The sequence below is a fragment of the Telmatherina bonti genome (assembly GCF_933228915.1).
Source record: "Telmatherina bonti genome assembly, chromosome: 6".
NCBI lineage: Eukaryota > Metazoa > Chordata > Actinopteri > Atheriniformes > Telmatherinidae > Telmatherina > Telmatherina bonti.
Genome location: NC_136624.1, coordinates 25,424,521 through 25,437,971, shown reverse-complemented (window position 1 = coordinate 25,437,971; position 13,451 = coordinate 25,424,521). Strand labels below are relative to the sequence as shown.

Genomic DNA, 13,451 nt, shown 5'->3' with positions numbered 1-13,451 from the left:
CATGTAGAGTGAGGTAAATTCTGAAGTGGTGAGGAATTCCCTTCCTCTGTCCCTGTGTGGGAGGGTGTAGGTGGCCTGTTGGGGTGGATAGATATCAAGAAGTATGCATTACTCTGCAAGACTCATTTTGAGATATAAGTGTGAGGTAGGCACAAGAGGACACACTATCAATATCTCAAAACGTGAGGAATGTTCTGTATTCAGAAATACTGAAAGTTACTTTCATTGTCTTTATTTGAATGGTGACTAGTTAGGATTAAGACATTTGCTAAACATCTTAATTTCTTTTAACTGTGAAAGCATTTTAAATCATTACCTACAAAAGGCACTGTGTACACCTTTCATTTGAGGAACACAGTGTGCAAGAACAGAGAGAAGGTGAGGGGGAGAAGCAGCTCAAGTGTGCGAGAGAGCACAACAAGCCCTTTTGAATAAAAAATCTGTCACTATAAATAGAAAGCCATCCTCATGGTCTTCACAGTGTTCCTGGTTTAAAGAAGCTGGCTTTTCCATCTCCTTTACTGATCTATGGTCTTGTTCGTGCTCACACACTCTATTTCATAACATCCCCCCTAAACTCCTTTTTCATTTTGTTTCCTTCTTTTTATTTGGTCACTTGTCCCAAATCTGTCTTATGTTGAGTATGGACTGTTTACGTAATGACTGCCTCTCTGTCCCTATGTGTGCTCATCTTTCAGCATCACGATAAATCAACTTGCATCCATGTCCTAAATTTGGTGTCAGATTGCAAAAGCACTGTTTCCTTCCTGGTTTCTGTTGGTCCATGTTACCTCTTTCTTGAGCAAGAGACATCGATGACATCGATGACAATTAGAGCTGCACAATTATGACCAAAGTAATTCCGATTATTTTGATCAATATTGTTATCACGAATATTAATCATGATCATTCATTGAGTCTGGAAAAACATGTATTTTTAATGCACCACTTTTAAACAACCTGCCTGGCAACTCAACATATATATATAAATATATATATGTATATACACTTCTCAAAAATGTAAAGGGAACAATAAAGTAACACATTGCAGATCTGAACTAATGAAATATTTTTATTAAATAATTTGTTCTTTCCATAATTGAACATGCTGACACAAAATCACACAAAAATTATCAATGAAAATCAAATGTATTACCCCATGGAGGTCTGGATTTGGAGTTATACTCAAAATTAAAGTGGAAAAACACACTACAGGCTGACCCAACTTTGATGTAATGTCTTTTAAACAAGTCAAAATAAGGCTCAGTAGTGTGTGTGGCCTCCATGTGCCTGTATGACCTCCCTACAACGCCTGGGCATGCTCCTGATGAGGCGGCGGATGTTCTCCTGAGGGATCTCCTCCCAGACCTGAACTAAAGCATCCGCCAAGTCCTGGACAGTCTGTGGTGCAACTTGGCGTGGGTGGATGGAGCGAGACAGGATGTCCCAGATGTGCTCAATTGGATTCAGGTCTGGGGAATGGGCAGGCCAGTCCATAACATCAATGCCTTCGTGTTGCAGGAACTGCTGACACACTCCAGCCACATAAGGGCTAGGATTGTCTTGCATTAGGCGGAACCCAGGGCCAACCGCACCAGCATATGGTCCCACAAGGGTTCTGAGGATCTCATCTCAGTACCTAATGCCAGTCAGGCTACCTCTGGCGAGCACATGGAGGGTTGTGTGGCCCTCCAAAGAAATGCCGCCCCACTGCCAAACCGGTCATGCTGGAGGATGTTGCAGGCAACAGAACGTCCTCCACGGCATCTCCAGACTGTCACGTCTGTCACAAAGTGCTTAGTGTAAACCTGCTTTCCTCTGTGAAGAGCACAGCGCAGGTGGCAAATTTGCCAATCTTGGTCTTCTCTGGCAAATGCCAAACATCCTGCATGGTGTTGGGCTGTAAGCACAACCGCCACCTGTGGACGTCGGGCCCTCATACCACACTCATGGAGTCTGTTTCTGACTGTTTGAGCAGACACATGCACATCTGTGGCCTGCTGGAGCTCATTTTGCAGGGCTCTGGCAGTGCTCCTCCTGTTCCTCCTTGCACAAAGAAGGGGGCAGCGGTCCTGCTGCTTGGTTGTTGCCCTCCCATGGCCTCCTCTACATCTCCTGATGTACTGGCCAGTCTCCTGATATGTCCTCCATGCTCTGGACAGACATGCTGACAGACACAGCAAACCTTCTTGCCACAGCTCACATTGATGTGCCATCCTGGATGAGCTGCACTACCTGAGCCACTTGTGTCGGTTGTAGACTTCGTCTCATGCTACCACTAGAGTGAAAGCACCGCCAGCAGTCAAAAGTGACCAAAACGTCAGCCAGAAAGCGTCGGAACTGAGAAGTGGTCTGCGGTCACCACCTGCAGAACCACTCCTTTATTGGGTGTGTCTTCTCAATTGCCTATAATTTCCACCTGTTTTCTATTCCATTTGCACAACAGCATGTGAAATTGATTGTCAATCAGTGTTGCTTCCTAAGTGGACAGTTTGATTTTACAGAAGTGTGGTTGACTTGGAGTTACATTGTGTTAAGTGTGTGTGTGTGTATATATATATATATCTATATATATATATCTATATATATATCTATATATATATAGATATATATATATATATATCTATATATATGAAAATTTAATCAACGTTTTGCTTGGAAGAAGTCCCAATTCCTTACAAAGATCAAGCAGGGATATCCTTAATGACCCGTTCTTTTTAGGGCCAAATTTTTTAGTCCTGCAACAGACCTTTTTCACTGCCATCTCTTAAATGGCTAGTCAGGCTGGCTGGAAATGTTCTTGGCCTTGATTGCTATTGTGCCATTGCAGCCATGAAAAAAAACTTGTCAGTGTGGTTGTGGGAAAATAAGCATTTGTGTAAATTTTATTGGTAAAAACCCACCTAAAAATATCTTTATTCATTTTTCAAGGAGGAAAAAAATCAAACAATTTGGTGGAGCTGCCACATTCTGCATGCATGTGTAAATGTTTGCCGTATATCTTTAGTTCATGCAAAGTATGTAATAATATACTACCATAATCCTGACTTTATGCTTTGGTTGCATGTTTGCCTTACTTTTGGTACACCCAAAATTTTCCACAATTCCCTCTACATTTAATTTCAATGCATTTTAGGATCAAGTATCTTAAACATTTTCTGGTTATTTAGGAAATTATGAACAAGAATGCAGAATAGGGAAAATTTTCTTTATTTAAATGACAAATAGGAAGTCGAAAAAAACCTGTCTTTAAAAACAAACTCAAAGTGCAAGCTTTACTGAACTGAATGAACCAAAACTTTATTGTTAAGCAAAAAATTCTATATGAACAAAATATTGCAAATGACAGGTAATGAAACTTAATAGTTGAAACTTAAAGGGATCATGAAGCTGTGCAAATTTCACTCCCCCAAATTGTTGCACTCTGGAGCTGCGATAATAAATGCTGTTTTACAATGTAAAAAGCCAAAGTTTTGAAAATCATATGATAACATAAAACATTTTTAAAATGACTCTCTAATATATCCATACCAGCACTTAAAGTGGATCATTTCAAGCAAAATGGTTGCATAAATGTACTGAAAAGCATTTTACAGTTGTTGTAACTGCTAGGAAATTATTATTGCAAGTTACTGTGTGGTATTTTAGTCAGATGTTAATATAAATGTATTCTTTGTAAAGTTAAACATTTTTATTTCCGCTTTCTTCTGTACTATAAATAGAAAAATGTAGTAGTTTGGTATTTCCTATGCAGCATCTGAGAATGTTACTTTAATTTTGTGAAGCTTCTGTGTGAATGAAACCATTCATATGATAAATGACTGAAGCAGAATCACCTTAAGTTGTCCCTGTGTAAGGCCTGTGTGGATATGGTCTTAAACAACACCTCCAGCTACACGAAGCCGATTCTTCCACACAATATTTTCATAGACTGGTATGCTATGACGTTGCTTGCCTAAATTCCTAACAATAATTTATCATAATAATGTAAAGGCTGTTTATGCAACAATTTGTTGCTCTGTGTCAAGCAAAATACTGTTGCATCACACTTGACAAGGCTTCCCTGTTTAATATAGCCTTGAGCAATTTTGGTGGCCTAATTTAGTTTACCACTCCAAGTGAGATTTGTCACTGATAAGGTTTTTCCGCCCATGAACTGCATGGAGCCTGACCATATGATGGCCAGTCAGATGTGGCATCTACAGAAACAATATGATGATCTGTTGGTGTATATTTTGTGTATTTGCTAGCACATCGCAGTGCAAGTGTCACGGTTTGGGTAGGTAGATGCCATGGACAATACACTGTAACTTGAGCAGGCAGTAGCACAGAAATAAAATTTTGGGACTTAATTGCTGCGTTTACATGGGAGGTTTAATTCCAAATAAAAGTCAATTTAGCTTTAAACTTATGAAAAATGACCATGTAAACACTTAATTCCTAATGCAAATTTCTATTCGGAATTAAACTTAATTCTGATGTAAGTGGCTGGTTATTTGCATTTTAATTACAAACTATTTAATTCCTCTGTTATGTAAACCTTATTTCGGCTCTGTTAACTCTGGTCATTCTGCGCATGCTCGGTACCTTGTCCTGTCCGATGACGCACGTTGTTTTGCCTCCCATGTTTGGTGGTCTATCTTTCTTCTCCTTCACAGTTGCTGCAAAAAGTAAAGTATGTTTGTGTTGAGCTGGTACTTCAAAATAATAATAAAAATAGCGGCAAAACTGGTTCTTATTATGTAGTTTTTACAAGTTACAACAGAAAAGACAAGAAGCAGGGAGCGAACTTTGTTTATTTAAGGTATATGTCATACGTCACATGCACCCTCTGTCCAATCAGAACCCTTCCCAACCCACCGCTCTAAAGAGGTATTAAGTAAGGATGTGTTTCATGTGAACCTCTATTTGGAATTATTTTTTTCATGTAAACTTTTAGGAGAATACGTTAATTTTGAATTATTTAATTCCGGATTATTAAATCTGGAATCATATAGCTGTAACCATTGTTAAACCACTTACACTTATCCATTAAGTCACATTCCCGCATGACAATGCTAGTTTACACACTACTGTAGTACTGTACTATGTGTGCATTGTGGAAGATGAAGACTCCCTGTTCTCAGTTGGTTAGTATGTTTACTTAAAATGTTGCCAATCGAACACCTTTGGGATGTTCTCGATCACCGTGTATGGTAACATTTTGTAGGTCCATAAAATATATGCCAAATTGTATATTCCTCGAAGGACAAATGGGATAACATTTCACAGGCACCTATAAACAGCCTGGTGAGATCTTTGTGGAAGAGGTATAGTGCTCTGTGTGATGCCAATGGTGCACACATTTCGTACTGAATGCTGTGGACTTGACCACACAACACTTGGTCTTTAAATTTTGGATGAGTTTGCATAAACATGTGCTCTCATTTCATATGTACTATCTGCATGGGCTGACCTGCTAAATCTGGAGGGTCTGTCTTTAAGTCTGTGAGCTCAGTCTGTTTAGTTGATGGTTCAGCTTCACCAGACCAGATAATGTCTGCCCTGATCAAGATGTGGAACAGAACTGTCTGCAGCTAGACATTGTGTTGAAGAAGTCAGTCTGCACATTTCAGTCACTGTGTGTGTGAATGACTCATTTGGATCTTTCTGAAAGCCCCAAACTGTCTCTGTGGCTGTGTGGATATGTAAGTCATGTTTGGTTGTATGTGCGTTTATTGTGTCTGTGTAGTGAAGTTGGGTTACCCAGGTTGTAACTAATGCTGCTGTGTCTGTGCTGTTTTATTTTTCTGTATGCGAGTACCTATTGAAAAATACACAGGGCCCTGTAATTGGCTAAAGGAGGGGGGTCGTGAGAGTGAAGAGGAAAGAAAAGTATGGGGGTGTTGAGGGATATGGCAGCTTTTCTCTTGGTGACAGAGCTTGTTGCCATGGAGCTGATCCTCCCATTGGTGGAAGTGTGGTCCAATGGCATAACAGTGCAGATTGTTTCATCATTGAGAAGTTTTTCCTCTTTTCCCATCTTACTGTCTACACCTTGTTTCTGCATCCTTCTCTCTTCTCTTTTCTTTCCTTCTTTTTTCCTCTTTTCACTGCTCTTGTTATTTCACACTAGAAGAAACTGATGAATTACATAAGGTTTATAATGAGAGCAGTAGCTGCCACCCTTTTTCAGTCTGACACAGTTACATCAGCAGTTCACCAGAATAGTATAGCAGGCAGAATCATCCACAAATCTACTTACAGTACTTGAGGTTCACTATACACTATTTATTTTACAGCTAAGAAAAGTCAATGTTTTAAACTGTGCTTGTTACTGTCGAGAGGATTTAATGACAGACATGCTTACTTTATGCAGAAGGTGACCGGTAACTGATTGGCAATTCTTACTAGGGTTGACATTTTATGAATGCTCTTTGAATTTGTTGTCAGACAAGCTCTTTCTATTCATGGTTTTGAACTGCATTGGCGCAAAAAGCTATTCTTTAGTTTGAATGTTTTTTATTCAAAATATTTTTATTTTTTATTTTTCAGATGGGTCCTATTATGCTATTTCAGCTTCTGAGCTTCTTACAGTGTTATAGTATTGAATACTCATCAGACAAGTGGGCGGCCCTGTTTTTTTTTTTTTTTTTTTAATCACACAAACAAATGTTAATGTGATAAAATGTGATTAGTCCAGCTCTTTCCAGCAAGTCAGCAGTGAATTAGCTGCTCCAAAGACAATATTGTGGGATCAATTGTTTCTTGTATTTTATCAATGGGGCTATTACAGGGAGGTACAGGAAAAACAACAAAAAATAATTGTTTCTGACTGACAGCAGTCTGGCTAGCATTTATCTGTGATGTTCCCTACTGTTTGATTTCTTACTTTTGTTATTCTCACTCTCAGATGTAAGTTTCTTTGAAGAAAAGTGTCAGATAAATGACAAGAGAATAAAATAGAATAGGACTCTGGTTTGGGATTGCTAAATTTACTGTGGTGTGCAGAACATATGCATTCTGTTGGCTTTGTTTTTCCTCCTACACAAACAATAATCTGCATCAATTCCTTCTTCTTCTTGCTGTTTTATTGTGGTTGGCATATTTACCTTCTATTTGGTTACTGGATAGTTCGTTTGCAAATGAACCACAACTTCTGGCTTTCAAGTGGGCCTGGAGTCCACTACTTTGGTCCATATCAGTGTGTGGTTGGTGTTCATACAAATCTTACTATCTCTGCAAGTGGGCCACAATCCATTTAAAGTGGACCAAACAGCAGATTTAAATCTTTCAATCATGGAGTCATCCCAGGAGAACACACAATAAAAAAACCACAATGGGATATTTCGGTGAAATATGATGCCACATTGATTGTTAGTAGATATAAATGACCACTTGTTGTTATATAATTATTGAAAGTTTTATTTTCAGAGCCACATAGCCGAGCAACAAAACCATTTTACAGCCTGTTTCTTTATGACACCAGATCTACAGAACAACAAAATGGAAGAAAATGAGAGTGCAGCCCACAGGGATATGCTCTAAATTTTATTGCCTCAGTGTAATTTAACGTTACCATGGCTTGTTGTTCTGAAAATAAAATGAAAATTGAAAATAATTAATTAATTGCTGAATGGAAAATATATAAGTACAAAGTGTTCTTCAGCTCTTTATCTTCAGTCTTGGACAGGGCACATTCTCAACACTGAAACTATAGTGATATCAGGTAGGTATATCATGTCAATTTGACAACAAGCAATCTGAGTACTTTCATTTTTTGTTCTCTGATTCACATCATGTATCTGAAATCGAGACGACATGCAGTTCTAGATAGCATCTAGCCGCACTGGGGCTCAAGCTGTAGCATAGACATGCATGTCCGTACTTGTTAGCAGTCAAAAATCTGATGCACTGCTCCAATATGTGCATAAACATGCACATGATTTCTCAAGCTATAGTGTATTGCTGCATATTCATGACATATTTAGTAACAATGGTTTAAAGCTGGGAAGTCAATAACTAATTTGTTTTCTTTCTTTCTTTATTTTTTAACCCTAAAACTGCTTTTAGCAAGTCATAAAATATGTCATAATACCATAAACATTCATTTTGCAGATAAATATATAAATAAATGTAATAAATTATAACATAATTGTCTTGTAAGTTTCAGTCATAAAGTTATTATATGCTAAAATATAATTTCACTTTTTATTGATCCCATGAAATACAAAGAATAGAAAGAATAGAAATGGAAGATGGGATAAGCACCTAAAATTTACACTGGTTGCTAGGCAACAGCAAAAAGGATGGAAGTTGTGAGACTATGAGCAGCTTTGCATTTAAGATTTCTGTGAAATATCAGGAAGAGTCATTGGTTCAAAGTGCTAAAAGGTAAAAGAAAACGACAAACAGTTCTGTGCATGTCAACTGAAACAGACACAGAAGGAGGATGCACTTGAAAGCTGTTGCAGAAGGAGTGTAGATTTTGCTCTGCAAAAAAAAGCTGGTATGTTTGCCAAGCCTCTTAAGCCTCTTCAGTTACTTAAGTGACTTTTTAGCCATTTAGTTGATCGAACAAACATTATGTTTTGTGATGGACAAAAAAACGTTTTATATGTGTTAATATGCTAATGAGCTACGACCTCATGTAAGATAACCAACCTCCTGAGTTGCTGTTTTGGGCATTTTTTCAAGGCTGAAAAACAACTGTCTGGTATAAACCTTAATTTTAAGAGTTGACCTGGACTGGACTTATTAGATAAGACCTTGAGAAAATGGAATAATCATGCAAAACTAAGTCTGCATGTGTGTACATTATAGCTTAATTGCTAAATTGCAATGTGTTAATATAGCTTTTAGTTTGTTTGGAGTTAAAGTATTAGAATAAAGAAAGAAATGTAGTGATCAGAGCTGTTTAATTCGATTTACTTGAATTTACTTGTTTAATTTGGGCCCACATAAAATTTGGTTTCTGTTATCTACATTTTTGCTCTGCTACTTTTATTATCAATTTATCTATAGTCTGAATCCTCCTTGCCTTTGGCATGCCTTCATCGCGCAAAGAGGCTGTTATTAACGTGACCAACAGTCACTCTTTTATTTTCTCGATGCATTTTATGCGGGTTCCCCCATTTGCTGCAAAGAAGTAGAGGTAAGTTATAACTACTTTGAGAAACTGGAGGAGAGAGCTACAGGAAGGCAGGCAGGTAACTAGGGAGGGAGAGGAAGGATCGAAGGAGAGAATGAGTCATAGTTCGTCCCACAGGACTGAGTGGGCTGGGTGAGTGGAGGAGGATGGCGTCAGCAGCAGGCCTGACAATTTAAGAAGACACATTAAAAGAGGAAGAAAGTGAGGGTGAGTGCTAACGTTTAGTGGTGGGTGGATGGAGAGATATTGATGGGAGGGGTTGATGTAGAGGGGTGGAAGGCAGGATGGGGGATTCTCATAGCACGGAGAAAGAAATGAGAGAAGGGGTGACAGGGAGGAAGACTGAAGAATATCTAAATGGAAGAAGAGAAATCCTGTCTTCCGGAGCTTTTGACAAAAACTGTGTGTCTGTGTTGTCGTCATTTAGGTTCCTTTCTTTTTCTCTTTTTTTTTTGTGCTGTAACTTGTTATATAAAGATTGTGGGTAAAAGCCGTATTTATTTGTATTGGCTTATGAAGTATCTATCCATATACTCTTTAAGTGAAGACAGACTCCTTCCTACTGTAAGTGTACATGGACAGTTGTGATGCCCTTAGTGCTCTGCCAGCCCCCTTTTCTCCGCCCTGTTTGAAATTGTGCAACCAACGCAAAGGGGAATCCTCTCTGACACAGACAAGCCCTGGTGCGCTCTTACTCTGAGAGCCGCTGAAATATAATATGTGCAGACAGTGAGCTTGCACAAACTCTGCCATTACTCCACACATCAGTCTCCTCTGTGTGAAGACATAACCTTACTGCCTTTTGTGAGACGAGTTCCCTCTGACGTCAAATGGGCGAGGTGTGCAGCTGAATACAGAAGAGATGAATTGGGTCGAGCTGCCTGTGTGTCTCTCCCACTTCCTTCTGTGGGCTTGTACATGCGTACTCACTCCTTTTTGCAGCATTCTGCGCCTCCATTCACCATTCCACTCATCTCTCATTCAGCCTCTGCAGAGAAAATAGGGAGGCAGGTTTGCTATGCATGCTTCTCCATTGCGAAATTTTGAAGTAATTCTCTTGAATGAAGTATTTAATCCGAGCAGCAGCTCCTCATTACCAATAGAAAATTATGAATATACACTTTTTGTTCTCTGTTGACTCACAGACTGGTTGCCAACATTTATTCGGATTAGCTGCACAGTTGGACAGATACATTTATATGGGCTTTTGTTTACAGTAGTGTGGTTTTTTATGTGCTTAAATCATCAATCTGCTGTAATTGTTTTAAAACTGAAAAGTGTGTAGATAAAATTTTATTAAATTTCCACTGAATAATATTTCTTTTCTGTCTTTTAAAGAATCGATATAGACATTTTTTCTATTCTTAACAACAACAGAAAGAGCTCACAGTGCTGTGGAAAATTTGATTAGGCTAACTCACGGTCAGAAGTGATCATATACACTATGCCTGTCATGATGCTTACAGTATTGACCAGATGACTGTTGGTCTCCCTCACCATAAGTCCTGCCACTTGTTTTACTCAGGAATCCTTTAGTAAATGCTCTTGATGTGGTAACCTGACCCATTGAGAAGGGCAGCATGTGACGCGTGTGCTGGTCGCTTTTCATCAGGAGGGCTCATTGAAGTGTGTAAGGCCAGTAATGCACATGCTACAGATTGCTTGATAAGGACTGATTGATGGCGTGGGTGGTTGCGCTTAGTTCATTTAGTCAGAAAGCAAGGTGGTTGGAGCAACAATTTAAGGACAGAAAAGTTGTATTCATAACCGGTTCCAAAACTTTTGACTTCTTGGTTGTGTTGGTAGTGTTCCTGTTTTATCTTTGTTCTACTGTGGAAAAGACAGGAGCCAACATAAAAGCAGACCTGCTCCGTTTTGGAGTGAAATTAGTGTTGTCTGATGTACCGTCGTTGTTTTCTGAACCTTTCACCCATGCACTTAGTTGTTGTCAGTGTTTCCTCTGCTCTTTCAAATAAATGATGGCTGTTGATATTTGTGTGCATTTAAAATGTTGGACTAACTTGAATGCAGGTTTTGGTTTTCTGTTCAATGCTAGCACTGTATGGCTGCCTTGGCAGAGCTTAAATGCCACCCTAAATCTCTTGCTTGGCATAACTCTGTTAACTGAGTTGTATGCTAGTTAGATTAGCCCCGAGTAGACAGACATTGAGTAGTTTTAAAATCTTGCTTGTACAAATCCTGCACTGAAAGTAGCAAAGTGAAGCCAATCTGGTAATTTTGAATGTAGTCCAAATCTAAACCATTTTTTTAAGCTTGAATTTAAACTTGATAATGTTTGAATACTTTTATGTTATTATTTTGTTTCTTCTTTTTCCTTTCACTTTTGTTTCAATTTTAGATTATGTTTTTTAAGGTCTCTGCTAAGCACATTGAATCATCTTGTTGTTGCATTGTTCTATACAAATAAACTTGCCTTGCTTTACATCTGTTTTAAAAAAGCTTGTAATGGCCTCAGTGTTAACTAAATGAGATAAAGGCAACACTTGTTTATGTAATTTTACAACTAAAGATGCACTGCAGCATCACTTAACAAATTATTTTTCAGTGTAATTTTCCTTTATGTGTATTGAAATCAAAAGACAAACGTATGTTTTAACACAGTCAGCTTGGAATGTTTTAACCTACATAAATATTTCATGTACTTTCTTTTTTCTGCTGAACTGGAAAAAAAATTGATCCTTGTGAATTTTTGGCTACAGCTCAAATCAGTTGTGCTTCCTCAGGCGCTCCGCTGACAGCTGTGATTAAGCATTTGTTAATTCATCCAGATTACTTCCTCAATACTGCAATCAGAATTAGTCCTAAGACACACAAAATAACTTGAATGGTGTTGTTCAGGGTTTAGGCAAAATTTATCGGTAAGCTAAACTATGAAAGATGAGATTATCAGCTCTCTTGACAAGTGGGAATGTAACTATGCAGCTGTCTGCATTTGTACAGTTATAAGCACAGTTTCAGTTCCAATAACATGTTTTATATTTAAAAACTTTATTTTCGTTTCAGTTTTTAACATGTTGAGGTATCTATTCAGTTGACTGTTACTTATCTTTTGATAACAGGTGTAGACTGTCAGTTCGGCTTCAGTAATTTTACATCATAGTACTCCGTACATCATGATCTGGAAAATTGATGACATATAGTTCTGAAACAAAGACTTGTAGCGCTTCAGCCTATAAATCACAAAAATAAAATCAAAAAAGCATATGTTTAAATGGCACATTATTTTCTCTCAAATTTTCACTCCTCTCTGTTTATTCTGATTCTGTGTAATTCTCTATGCAGACTTTAATCCATGTATCCATTTTTTAAAAGATTATTCTCTGTTTTAATTTTACCCACTCAACAGAGTGGCAGTGGTTGAAAATGGCGATGTAATCTCCTTGACAACCCTGTGGATGGGTTGTGTGTGTTGAGGGACAGTCAGGGGAGTGTTGATGACAAAACTCAGCAGACATAAGGGATTGGAGGAGGCAGAGACAGCTTATAAAGCTGAGTTTATTCATAACTACTCTGTTTCTGGTGATTCTTCTCTTTCTTTCTTTTTCTTCTTTTGTCCAGCCCTTCCTTTTTCTTTAAGCCACTACTTGCCTTTGCCTTTAAGATGGGCATTTTAAATGAATAATTAATTGTAGCCTTGTCATCCAAAACCATCCCTTCCTTTTGTGCAAGAGAGTAAGTTTTTGAGCTGGCACAAAGAAGACTACTTCAAAATGAATGAGTCAGACCTACATTACTAGTTGACTGTATTCTGTGCTGCTGTCTGGCAGGTTTCTGCAAGCATAGTGAGGTTGGGGAATGTGGGTGTCCTGGTCAATGATGCTGCTGCTGGCGACGCCTTTGCTGCTTCACAGACTGGGTTTTTTCCACTTTGGGAATCCCTCATTGGTTCCTCATGTCATCAATTCTACAACACATTTCAGATAGGAGCGTGCTTGAATGGCGCTTACCTCTGCTGTTTTTCTATATAGTGGCAGTAAGACAACTGAGCCCTGAATTAGTGGTTGCTGAAGCTTTGCCTCATGATTGCTTTCTTTGAATTATGCAGCATTTACATTCTGTATTATCTTAATTCAACAAAGATGAAGGCTCTTCTGTTAACAGTTGCTGGACAGATGGAGTATTTGATGGCGACTTTGTGTTTTCACAAAATAAAAACAAATTTGTTTGGTAAAATGTATCTATAAGATTCATCTTTTCATAGGCTTTGTGACTGATGAATTATAGAATTAAGAAGAGGAAGAATTCTTGTTTGAGATTGATTAAAGTGAAAATGGAAAAAGAACAGATTGAAGAAGAAAGT

General features: G+C 38.3%; 1 protein-coding gene across 6 annotated transcripts in view; it reads left to right on the top strand.

The window, feature by feature from the left end:
* The window catches only part of r3hdm2 (R3H domain containing 2), a 51,874-nt gene that overhangs the window by 10,899 nt on the left and 27,524 nt on the right, over positions 1–13,451 (top strand). The window lies entirely within an intron of this gene.